At 41.7% G+C, this 12,312-nt stretch overlaps 1 long non-coding RNA gene across 1 annotated transcript in view; it reads left to right on the top strand.

Annotated features, from left to right (window-relative positions):
• LOC124879644 overlaps positions 1-12,312 on the top strand; it is a 50,498-nt gene that overhangs the window by 20,437 nt on the left and 17,749 nt on the right. The window lies entirely within an intron of this gene.

Here is a 12,312-nt window from a genome sequence, read left to right as displayed (position 1 = left end):
CAAAGAATAATCTCTTTTTGTTTTGCTCTTTGGATTTTAATGCCTATTCTCATTAGAAAGCAGCTAAATTTGAGCTGAATTCTTTTTCGAAATATCTGTTAGGAATATTCCAAGAACATTTTTGTTCTTCTTTTGCAAACATATGCACACATATCAAGCTAAACATCTTCCTCTCACAACAGTGTTTAATAAGTATACCTTAAATATATTTGAGTTTTGAAAATGTGGTTGTAACCTTTCGGTTAAAGATGTCCTCCTGAAGAAGCAATATAGAAAGTTGGAGAAACAGAGAAGTTCACATTAGAGCTGCAGCATCTGTGACCAAAGCAAAATTAAATCCAAATCAAAATCCAAGTCTGAGTGCTTCTGAGCAACTGAGACTGGTCTTAGCATCTTCTCAGGGGATACGTTTTTATGCCAAAGAGCCATGATTTATTTAGAGGGTGAAAATCAGACACTGCGGCCACTTTGGACTGCATGGGAGGGTTTAACAGACTGCAGAATCAGTGGACACAAGGCTTGACCTATCAAAATTGACCGATCAGAAACTTATAAGTCATGTGAACATCATTTGGGCTTTCCCAAATTATTTGTAGGACCACGTCATCTGCAAAAAGAAGAGACGAAATCCTCTGGTCCCCAAACCAGACCCCCTTCAGCCCTTGGCTGCACCTAGAAATCCTGTCCATAAAAGTTATGAACAGGACCAGTGACAAAGGGCAGCCCTGCAGGAGTCCAACATGCACCGGGAACAAGTCCGACTTAGTGCCGGCAATGCGGACCAAACTCCTTCTCCGCTTGTACAGAGACCGGATGGCCCCTAATAAAGGGCCCCAGATTCCATACTCCTGGATCAACCCCCACAGGGCATCATGAGGGACACAGTCGAATGCCTTCTCCAGGTCCCCAAACACATGTGGACTGGTTGAGCAAACTCCCATGAACCCTCGAGTACCCTGTAGAAGGTATAGAGCTGATCCAGTGTTCCACGGCCGGGACGAAAACCACACTGCTCCTCCTGAAGCCGAGGTTCGACTATCGGCCAGACTCTCCTCTCCAATACCCTGGCGTAGGCCTTTCCAGGGAGGCTGAGGAGTGTGATCCCACTGTAGTTGGAACACACCCTCTGGTCACCCTTCTTATGAAGGGGGACCACCACCCCAGTCTGCCAGTCCAGAGGCACTGTCCCCGACCGCCACGCAATGTTGAAGAGGCGTGTCAACCATGACACCCCCACAACATCCAGAGACTTGAGGTACTCAGGGCGGATCTCATCCACCCCCGAAGCCCTGCCACCGTGGAGCTTTTTAACCACCTCGGTGACTTCAGCCTGGTGATGAAAAATTCGAACCCCGAGTCCCCAGCCTGTTTCCACCAGGGAATGCGTAATGGCAGGATTGAGGAAATCCTCGAAGTACTCCTTCCACCGCCCGATAATGTCCCCAGTCGAGGTCAGCAGTCTCCCACCCCCACTATAAACAGCGTTGGTGAAGCACTGCTTCCTCCTCCGGAGGCGCCGGACGGTTTGCCAGAATCGCTTTGAGGCCAACCGGTAGTCCTTCTCCATGGCCTCACCGAACTCCTCCCAGGCCCGAGTTTTTGCCTCTATCACAGCCCGGGCTGCGGCACCCTTGGCCTCACGGTACCCGTCAGCCACCTCAAGAGTCCTACAAGCCAACCACAGCTGATAGGACTCCTTCTTCAGCTTGACAGCGTCCCTTACTGCCGGTGTCTCCCACCAGGTTCGGGGATTGCCACCGCGGCAGGCACCGCATACCTTACGGCCGCAGCTACGGGCAGCAGCATCGACAATAGATGCGGAGAACATGGTCTAGTTGGATTCTATGTCTCCAACATCCCCTGGAATCTGGTCAAAGCTCTCCCGGAGGTGGGAGTTTAATACATCCTGCACGAGGGCTCCGCCAGACGTTCCCAGCAGACCCTCACTATGCGTTAGGGCCTGCCAAGTCTGTCCGGCTTTCTCCTCTTCCAGCGGATCCAACTCACCACCAGGTGGTGATCAGTGGACAGCTCAGCCCCTCTCTTCACCCGCGTATCCAAAACATGCGGCCAAAGGTCTGATGATACGACAACAATGTCGATCATTGACCTCCTACCTAGGGTGTCCTGGTGCCATGTGCACTGATGGACACCCTTATGTTTGAACATGGTGTTCAGGTTGGAGGGGAGTTCCTGCCTCAAGAGGAGGAGTTTAAGTATCTCGGGGTCTTGTTCACGAGTGAGGGAAGAATGGAACGGGAGATCAACAGAAGGATCGGTGCGGCTGCTGCAGTAATGAGGGCGCTGTGCCGGTCCGTTGTGGTGAAGAGAGAGCTAAGCCAAAAAGCGAAGCTCTCAATTTACCGGTCGGTCTACGTTCCTACCCTCACCTATGGCCATGAACTTTGGGTCATGACCGAAAGAAAGAGATCCCGGATACAAGCGGCTGAAATGTGCTTCCTCTGTAGGGTGGCCGGGCACTCCCTTAGAGATAGGGTGAGGAGCTCGGCCATCCGGGAGGGGCACGGAGTAGAGCCGCTGCTCCTCCACATTGAGAGGAGCCAGTTGAGGTGGCTCGGGCATCTCGGGAGGTGTTCCAGGCACGTCCTACCGGGAGGAGGCCCAGAGAACAGCCCAGGGCAAGCTGGAGGGACTATGTCGCTCGGCTGGCCTGGGAATGCCTTGGGCTCCCCCCGGAGGAGCTGGAAGAGGTGTCTGGGAGAGCGACGTCTGGGTGTCTCTGCTGAGTCTGCTGCCCCCGCGACCCGGTCCCGGATAAACCGGAAGACGACGAGTACGAAATTATTTGTAGGTGTAATCTGTATATAAACTTCTAAATTCAAAGAAATTTTAATTATTCTGGCATTTAGCCAATAGAAATTATTTTGGTATTTCTAACTCACCCAAAAACAGAAAAGGATCAGATTGATTTAATGTCAGACAGTGAGAAAAAAGTTATGTCTTATTTTATAATGTGTGTGAATATCTCTTTTTACTTGTGTATACAATTACAAATTACTTGTTCCATGTTTAGTTACACAACTCAGAAAAAGAGCAGCCAGAGGTATTGTATTTAATTTCTTTTGGGAAACACTGACAGAAATAAGGACAAGTCTGTTGTTCCTTGCTAAGAAAATGCTATAATGCCTCAGGTCATTAGAAGCAAACAAGTAGAACGCACAAAACTCTTGAAAACAAAAAGTGAGACACAAAATGTCTGGAAATTTTCACATACCTGACACTTAAGCACTGAAATATGATTGTAGAGAAGTAACTTTCTTTATACTGACACTGCAGCTACTCTTAGTGCTCTCAGGAGGTTTACCAAACCCCAAAAGGTCCAATAACACCAGAACTTATCTTAACATAAGGGGCTTAAATCAAGCTAGGGGTAAACAAAATTCTTTTACAGATTTGATATGGGTCCAGTTGGCACCAACGATATTTAAGGATGCAAACTAAATTTGCATATCACCACAAGTTGGAGCGCTTTAGACTTTTGTTTTATGCTGCTAGTCACATTTTGAGGCACATGTTGAGTTTTATACTCCACTGCCTTTATTCAACAACCATAATTTAAAAAAATCCTTTAATATCGATTCAATATACTTTATAACAAGAAATAGTTTGAAATCTGTCAGCCACCCCCCATTCCTGCTCCCTGCATTTATTTTGTGTCTGTAGTTTTAAACCTTTTCAGCAACAACAGTCACAGAGCCTTCTGTCTGACCATCTGTGGAAATGCAAGTTGTTTAGGCTTTCATGCTGAGATCCAAATCAGGGGTATATCTTACTGTTCCCATCTTCAGGAGCTAGACAGCTTTCTGCACAAGTGCCTCGAACTGTTGGTTCGTTCAAAAACCTCACCAACAAAAATTCAAAGCCCTGAGAAGGAGACCTTGGGAAAATGGTTTTACAGCGAGGTCAGGCAACTTGAAGTCTAAATAACTACAAATTATACCGGAAGAATCTTAGTTTTCTGAATATGTACTGATTAGGTCATCCGGAGTTCAACTCAACCAATAGGATTCATGGGTTTAAAGGTACTGATGGAGCACTGCTGAATATAGGTGCTTAAAGGCTCATCATGTGCACCAACCTGCAGAAAAATCTAACAAGCTCCCCTGACACCCACAGATCCTGATAAAGATTAAGTGCTATCTATTTCAATGCCGTTAAAGGTCTCTCTTGATAGAGGAGCACAGCAGAACGATGGGCAGATGGTGGAGAGAGAGAGGAAGGAAAGGAGAAAGATGTGTGTGTGTGTGTTTCAGCATGTCAACACATTAATATTTCCTCTGCAGCCCTCTGTCTCCCCTCATATCTCACCCAAGTGTCTGTGGAGTGGGTGGCAGGGCCTGTCTGGAGAGACAACACTCACGTTAAGCATTTGAGAACATTGGCTTGAGCAGGGCTGGTTGGTATCATGGACAGAAGGCTAACAGACACTGCAGCTGTGTGCAAAATGTATTGTGTAGATTCATTGAAATTTATTTTAACACTTACTACTGCCTACTGCCTCAATCCCAAGGCATCACACAGTGCCACTTTGTCAGGAACTATTGTACTAAGGGATATATCAGTGCTGTTTATCAACAGCTAGGGTAAACACTGGTTACCCTGGGAACTGTGATAGTTCAGTCTGATTTTAGGTTTTAGGTCTGTTAGGGTTACCAACATTTGTTGTAGAGATTGTGGTTTTTTTGATTAATGTCAGAAGTTTACATTACATTTGCTAAAAAGGCCTTTCACGTATTGTTTCACAAGCTTCTTACAATAGTTTATGAGAATTTTAGCCCATTTCTCCTGAAAGAACTGGTGTAACTGAGTCAGGTCAAAGAGGCGGGTGCAATTAAGAAAACAGAAACAGGTCAGACACCTGACAACTGCAGTAAAACGCCCATGCAACATTATGCTAGCACTGTGCTTCACAGTTGGGATGATGCCTGCAGGTTTTGCCATTTTTCCTTTAAATGAAGCAATGATCATTTTGGCCAAACACTTCAGTTTTAGTTTCTTCAGACCACAGTGCATTTGGAAACCATGATCTGGTATTTATTGTTGCTTTTGGAGTAATGGATTCTTAATCGCTGAGTGATTAAGGTAATAATGCTTAAGGGAAACATACTCTACTTACTGTTAGGATAATTAAGCCATTTTAGAACTTTTATGCTATTTCAATCACCTACATATCTTGTATCTGTGCCATTGAAGAAATTGATCAATTACCAGAAACACCTTTTCAAAAATGAGTAAATTGAATAGTTTGTTGGCATCACATGATTATGAACACGTCATGCCAGTGGAAGTAGGATAGTGAAGAGGAGTGCAGCAGGTCTGCTCAGGGGACACTGCCTGGTGAAACCTGCTGGAGTGTCTCAGAAAGGCTATTTTCCACTTCAGGTACTAAAGCTGATAGACTTTGATGTTGGACTGAACTTTCAACCAATTAACAACACAGCCAGGTTGACCTACCCCTTCAGAGACACTTGGACATACTACAAGCTCATATATTTCCCTCACATTATTAGTTCACAAGTTAGTGAAAGCTGTGTTTAATACTAGAACACAATACATTAAAGAGATGGCTTTCCCTGTTTGGCCAATGTCTGAAACCCTGCGGATAAAGTGTTTCCTGTTTTATAATTTCAGTCTTCATTGATCCAGGATGCCAGCTCAGTTTGTGCTCTAGAATTGCACAGCTACAAAAACTGATCAATAATTCCCACTTTTTGTTGAAATGTCAAACCAGTTATCTTGTTTGTGAGTAGAACCACCTCGTTTAAGGTATGTTATCACAAAATGTGAACAGTGTCATGAGGAGGCAAAGGCCCATTTAAAGAGTCTGCCTCGAGGGTAACAAGAACAAGAAGGAGACACCTTGGATTGCCAAGGCATCCCTATGACACCTTTTTTTTTTTCCGTAGAGAGTACTCCTGGTTGTATGCCTCTGTTTTAGCTATGCCTCTTTCCTGGAGAAAGTCATTGGCGGGGCTACTACTGCCAATAATTATGTGTAGTCTAATAATTTTCATATTCCTGTAGAAATTACTCTGGGTTCAGAGCTGTTATATTTCATTATCTCCTTCCTGGATCAAAAAATTGATATAGCTCACCTAACTCTCCTCTCTATGTTTTTCTATTGCATAGCAAGTACTCATGGCTCTGTGTTTTGCTGTTTCTCTTTCCTGGACAAAGCCATTGATGCAGCTATTGTTCTCAATGACTGTAAGTAGTTGTTTTTCTTTGCTGCAAATAATTTTGTGTGTGTATGTACATATGTACTCCCTTTATTTTTCTTTTACATAGAAGGCACTCCTTGCTCAGTGATTGTTTGTGTTGCTGTGTCTCCTTCTCAGATATTGCAGTTATTGGAGCAATTTCTGCTGATAACTTTGTGTGTTCGTTTTGCGTTTCTTCTTCCTTTAGAAAGTACTCCCGGCTTAGTGATTCCTTGTTTAGCGGTGTGTTCTTCCAAGATATAGCAGGTGATGAAACTATTGTTGCCAATAACTATGTGTGTTCTCTGTTTTGTTCTCTGTAGAAGGTACCCCTGGCTATGTGCTTTTATGTTTAGAACTCTCATTTCCTAGGTGGAGCCATTAAAAGAGCCAGGCCTGCTAGTACCTACTTGTATTTGCTTTTTTCCCATAGAAAGTATACCAGGAGCTATTTCTGCCAATAACTCCATATCCTCTTTTTCTATCTGCTTTATGTCCTCCCAACGCCTAGGTGGTTGTGGCAAATGCCCTCTGATATTGAGACTGGTTCTGCGAGAGATACCTCCCAATTAAAATGAGTGGTTCCTTTTCACTGTCACCACATTCTTGTTTAGGATGAGGAATTGCTGCAGTCAACAACTTGATGAACAACTAAATTTGGCTGTATTGTGTGATCATCTTGATTGAGTTGGACTGTAATTATATCTGAAACTGAGTACTGAAAATCATTTTTTTTAATTTAGACTCAAACTCAATCTATAGATTTGAGTTTAAATTGGACCTAAATGAGTATTTCAACTGTTAAACTATGCAAATTACTTGTAACTTCACTTCATAAGTTCAGACAATGTTTTTACTTCCACAGCACATTTATGGCATTACATGTTGACCCAATGGATTTATACTTTAAATTAGTTAATAATGAAGTTGAAGGTCTGTCAGTGACCTTTAAAGTAGCAGGTGGACAGAAAAAAGTATTACAAGCATAAAGTCGGTTTGGTATTTTAGAACCACCAAGCATATTTTGTGGGCTTCACTCGTAGTTTGGACATAAAAGATGTCATTTGGTAAATGTCATGAAGTGATAATAATTAGCCATTGTTCATCTCGAATTAATTCTGTATTTATTCTTATATTATCTCGTGCTTTTCTTATTTTGTAATCTGTGATTGCAACCGACAGTGGATTTCTGAGTGTCTTTTTAACCTTCAGGAACAAAAGGAAACCAACAGCTGGAAAGGGTTACAAAAACACACTTTAGGGTTTCTCATAGACTCCCCACTATGAGAACAGTTGGTTAAAACAAATTATGAAGTTTATATAAAAATGTAAAAAGGGAAATCCTCAAAACTTTTATTTACCACTCTAAAACACAGAAGTGATGCTCTTAAAGTTTATACTGTTTGAATGGAGATTTTTGGAGGTACAGGTACATCTAAAAAAATTTTTATATTGCGAAAAAGTTCAGATTTTTTGTTACTCATTTCAGAAGTGAAACTCATATACAGGTCCTTCTCAAAATATTAGCATATTGTGATAAAGTTCATTATTTTCCATAATGTCATGATGAAAATTTAACATTCATATATTTTAGATTCATTGCACACTAACTGAAATATTTCAGGTTTTTTATTGTCTTAATACGGATGATTTTGGCATACAGCTCATGAAAACCCAAAATTCCTTTCTCACAAAATTAGCATATTTCATCCGACCAATAAAAGAAAAGTGTTTTTAATACAAAAAACATCAACCTTCAAATAATCATGTATGGTTATGCACTCAATACTTGGTCGGGAATCCTTTGGCAGAAATGACTGCTTCAATGCGGCGTGGCATGGAGGCAATCAGCCTGTGGCACTGCTGAGGTCTTATGGAGGCCCAGGATGCTTCGATAGCGGCCTTTAGCTCATCCAGAGTGTAGGGTCTTGAGTCTCTCAACGTTCTCTTCACAATATCCTACAGATTGTCTATGGGGTTGAGGTCAGGAGAGTTGGCAGGCCAATTGAGCACAGTGATACCATGGTCAGTAAACCATTTACCAGTGGTTTTGGCACTGTGAGCAGGTGCCAGGTCGCGCTGAAAAATTAAATCTTCATTTCCATAAAGCTTTTCAGCAGATGGAAGCATGAAGTGCTCCAAAATTTCCTGATAGCTAGCTGCATTGACCCTGCCCTTGATAAAACACAGTGGACCAACACCAGCAGCTGACACGGCACCCCAGACCATCACTGACTGTGGGTACTTGACACTGGACTTCTGGCATTTTGGCATTTCCTTCTCCCCAGTCTTCCTCCAGACTCTAGCACCTTGATTTCCGAATGACATGCAGAATTTGCTTTCATCCGAAAAAAGTACTTTGGACCACTGAGCAACAGTCCAGTGCTGCTTCTCTGTAGCCCAGGTCAGGCGCTTCTGCCGCTGTTTCTGGTTCAAAAGTGGCTTGACCTGGGGAATGCGGCACCTGTAGCCCATTTCCTGCACACGCCTGTGCACGGTGGCTCTGGATGTATCTACTCCAGATTCAGTCCACTGCTTCCGCAGGTCCCGCAAGGTCTGGAATCGGCCCTTCTCCACAATCTTCCTCAGGGTCCGGTCACCTCTTCTCGTTGTGCAGCGTTTTCTGCCACACTTTTTTCTTCCCACAGACTTCCCACTGAGGTGCCTTGATACAGCACTCTGGGAACAGCCTATTCGTTCAGAAATTTCTTTCTGTGTCTTACCCTCTTGCTTGAGGGTGTCAATAGTGGCCTTCTAGACAGCAGTCAGGTCGGCAGTCTTACCCATGATTGGGGTTTTGAGTGATGAACCAGGCTGGGAGTTTTAAAGGCCTCAGGAATCTTTTGCAGGTGTTTAGAGTTAACTCGTTGATTCAGATGATTAGGTTCATAGCTCGTTTAGAGACCCTTTTAATGATATGCTAATTTTGTGAGATAGGAATTTTGGGTTTTCATGAGCTGTATGCCACAATCATCCGTATTAAGACAATAAAAGACCTGAAATATTTCAGTTAGTGTGCAATGAATCTAAAATATATGAATGTTAAATTTTCATCATGACATTATGGAAAATAATGAACTTTATCACAATATGCTAATATTTTGAGAAGGACCTGTATTACAAAGATTTATTACACATAGAGTAAAATATTTCAACCCTTTCTTGTAATTTTGATAATTATGGCTTACAGAAAATGAAAATCCAAAATTATGTGTCTGAGAAAATTAGAATATTGCATAAGATCAATAAAAAGCTAAATTTAAACATAAATATCAGGTTTCTGAAAAATTCACTTCTATGCACTCAATACGGGGTTGGGACTCCTTTTTCATTAATCACTGCATCAATGTGGCGTGGCATGAAGGAGATCAGACTATGGTTCTGCTGAGCTTTAATGGAAACCTAGGTTGCTTGATAGCGGCCTTAAGGTCATCTGCATTGTTGGGTCTGGTGTCTCTCGTCTTCCTCCTGAGAATACCCCATAGATTCTCTGTGGGGCTCAGATCAGGCTAGTTTTCTTGCAGATCCAAGTCCTGTTGGTAAATTTAATCAGCTTCTCCATAAAGCTTGTCAGCAGAAGGAAGCATGATATGCTCTAAAATTTCCTGGTAGATGGCTGCATTGACTGTGTACTTCAGAAAACCCAGTGGACCAACACCAGTAAATCGCCTGGCACCCCATACAATCACTGACTGTGGAAACTTCACACAGAACTTCAAGCAAAGTGGATTTTATGCCTCTCCATTCTTCCTCCAGACACTGGGACCTTAATTTTCAAATAAAATGGAAAATGAACTTTCATCTGAAAAGTCAGGAATGGCTTGACAGAAGGAATGCAACATTTGTAGGCCATATATAGGATTTGTCTGTGCATAGTGGCTCTTGATGTTCTGACTCCAGCCTCAGTCCACTCTTAGTGAAGCTTCTCCAAATTCTTGAATGGATTTTGCTTTACAGTCCTCGCGTATCCCTGTTGCTGATTTACTTTTACCTACCGCACCTTTTCCTTCTACACAACTTTCTATGACTATGCTGGGATACAGCTCTCTTTAGCCATGACTTTTTGTGGCGTCTCATCCGTGTTGAGGGTGTCAGTGACTGTCTTCTGGACTTCTGTCAGGTCAGCAGTCTTCTCAATGATTGCATAGGCCATGAAATTACCATCACATAATATTGGTGTTATGTAATATTCTAATTCTTTGAGACTCTGAATTTGGGGTTTTCATTATCTGTAAGCCATTTTTATCAAACACGAAATAAAGGCTTGAAACATTTCGATCTATGTGTAATGAATCTATAATACGAGTTTCACTTTCGGAAATATTGACGTTTTTCACAATATTCAATATTCAATAGTTTTTTGTAGTCAATATCATACATGTAGTGATCTGAAGTTTTACTGAAGTGAGTTTTGAGACAAAAGAATAAATCCTCATACCAAATGAACACTGACAGCTTTTCAGCTACATGAACACAGCTTGGAACATGAAAAAAACAATTAAACTGGTGCGGGCTAATGCTAAATTTACATATTGCACACTAATAATTTTTTTTTTATTTTGTTCCCACTGTGCATTTTTAAGTTGTAAATACAGTCATATTCAATAATTTAGAGTTTTATTGAAAAGTTCATTTATTCCAGTGACTAAGTTCACTAAGTGAAACACATTATAACTCATAGACTCCTGTTTTAAAGCCTTTATTTCTGTTAATTATAATGATTTTCCACTTATAGCTAATGAAGAGATGGCATTTAACATTAGAATATTACAACATACCATTAAAAACAACATTTAAAATAAATAAATATGGGTATATATGAGTGATATATAAGAGCTGCTTAAAGGTTATTCTCAAAAATAATTTTTATTTGACAAATGAGCCTAATCAGAATGCATATTGCAATTTATTGAAAATGATTTTAGTATTATAAAAAAGTATTTTTACTCATTCTGACCCATGCCTAGTGTCATATTTAAATGTAACATCTGTTTTAAAATTTGCTTAAAGAAGCAGACGTAGACTCCACAGTTTGATTCAACAGTTCGTGTTAATTCTTTAATCTGCTCACTGACTAACAAAAAGAGTCTCTAAATAACTGAGTAGCTCTGAACTGCAGAGAAATCAGCTCATTCGGCTTCCAGCATATGATATTGTTTAACCACCCACAGTACTTTTCCACATCATCAGTATCCTGAAGAAACTTGATGCTAAACTGGTGTCACACTGGCAGTAACACCGTGTGCCCATTTCTCCCACCTCTCCTAATGTGTCTTCCTGCCCTTTCCTTTCCCTACTCTCCTATCTCTGTTACTCCTATTTTTTCCATCCCCCCTGCCTCCCCGCCTACCAGGTTCTTGGCAGCACTTGGCAGTCGCCCACCTTGTCTAACTAGCAGGTTGATGAGCGTCTGTGAATGTGTGTATTTTCTCTTTTCACACTGTGTGTGTGAGTGTGTGTCCACCAGTGGTCTAGACATGGTTTCCTCTCCTGTGTTTGTCTTTCTCCTCAGGCCAGCTGATCTGTTCAGCCAGGAATGCTGCTGCTACAGCTGCCATACTGTTAACATACTCTCTGCATCTGTGCAGCTCACTCTCTTTTTCCTTCACCCCCCTATTACTCCTGAACTCATTTGATTTTCTCCTTATTGTCTTATCTCTAACCTGCATCCACCAACCTTTTGCTTATTTTGGCCAGTTTTTTTCCAAAGCAACCTAAAATATCTGACTCTGATCTCCCATACTTCTTATTTCCGTTAGGTGCATCCCACATTGATTTGTTGGTCTCCGTTCTCTCCTTCATTCTTTTCTTTCTTTTTCTGGAGACAAAGTTTTCTTTCACAGTTGTCCACTGGCAAGTGATGAGCACCCCCTACCTTATGTGTTGTACATTCATTTGTATAGTATTTATGCAGTTTTGTATACAGTCGTGTAACAACCTGTACAACAGCCTATTGTGTTCTAACATATTTGGACATACTAATATTTGATATCAGTTATACTAATACTGAGAAATATTATATCAAGTAATAAGAATATATCAAGTAATATGAATATGAATAATTAGGGCACCCCACATTTATTAAGGTTAA

This window comes from Girardinichthys multiradiatus, chromosome 13, assembly GCF_021462225.1.
Source record: "Girardinichthys multiradiatus isolate DD_20200921_A chromosome 13, DD_fGirMul_XY1, whole genome shotgun sequence".
Classification (NCBI taxonomy): Eukaryota; Metazoa; Chordata; class Actinopteri; order Cyprinodontiformes; family Goodeidae; genus Girardinichthys; species Girardinichthys multiradiatus.
Note: the sequence above shows the minus strand (reverse complement) of the source record. Positions and strands in the feature narration are given on the sequence as shown.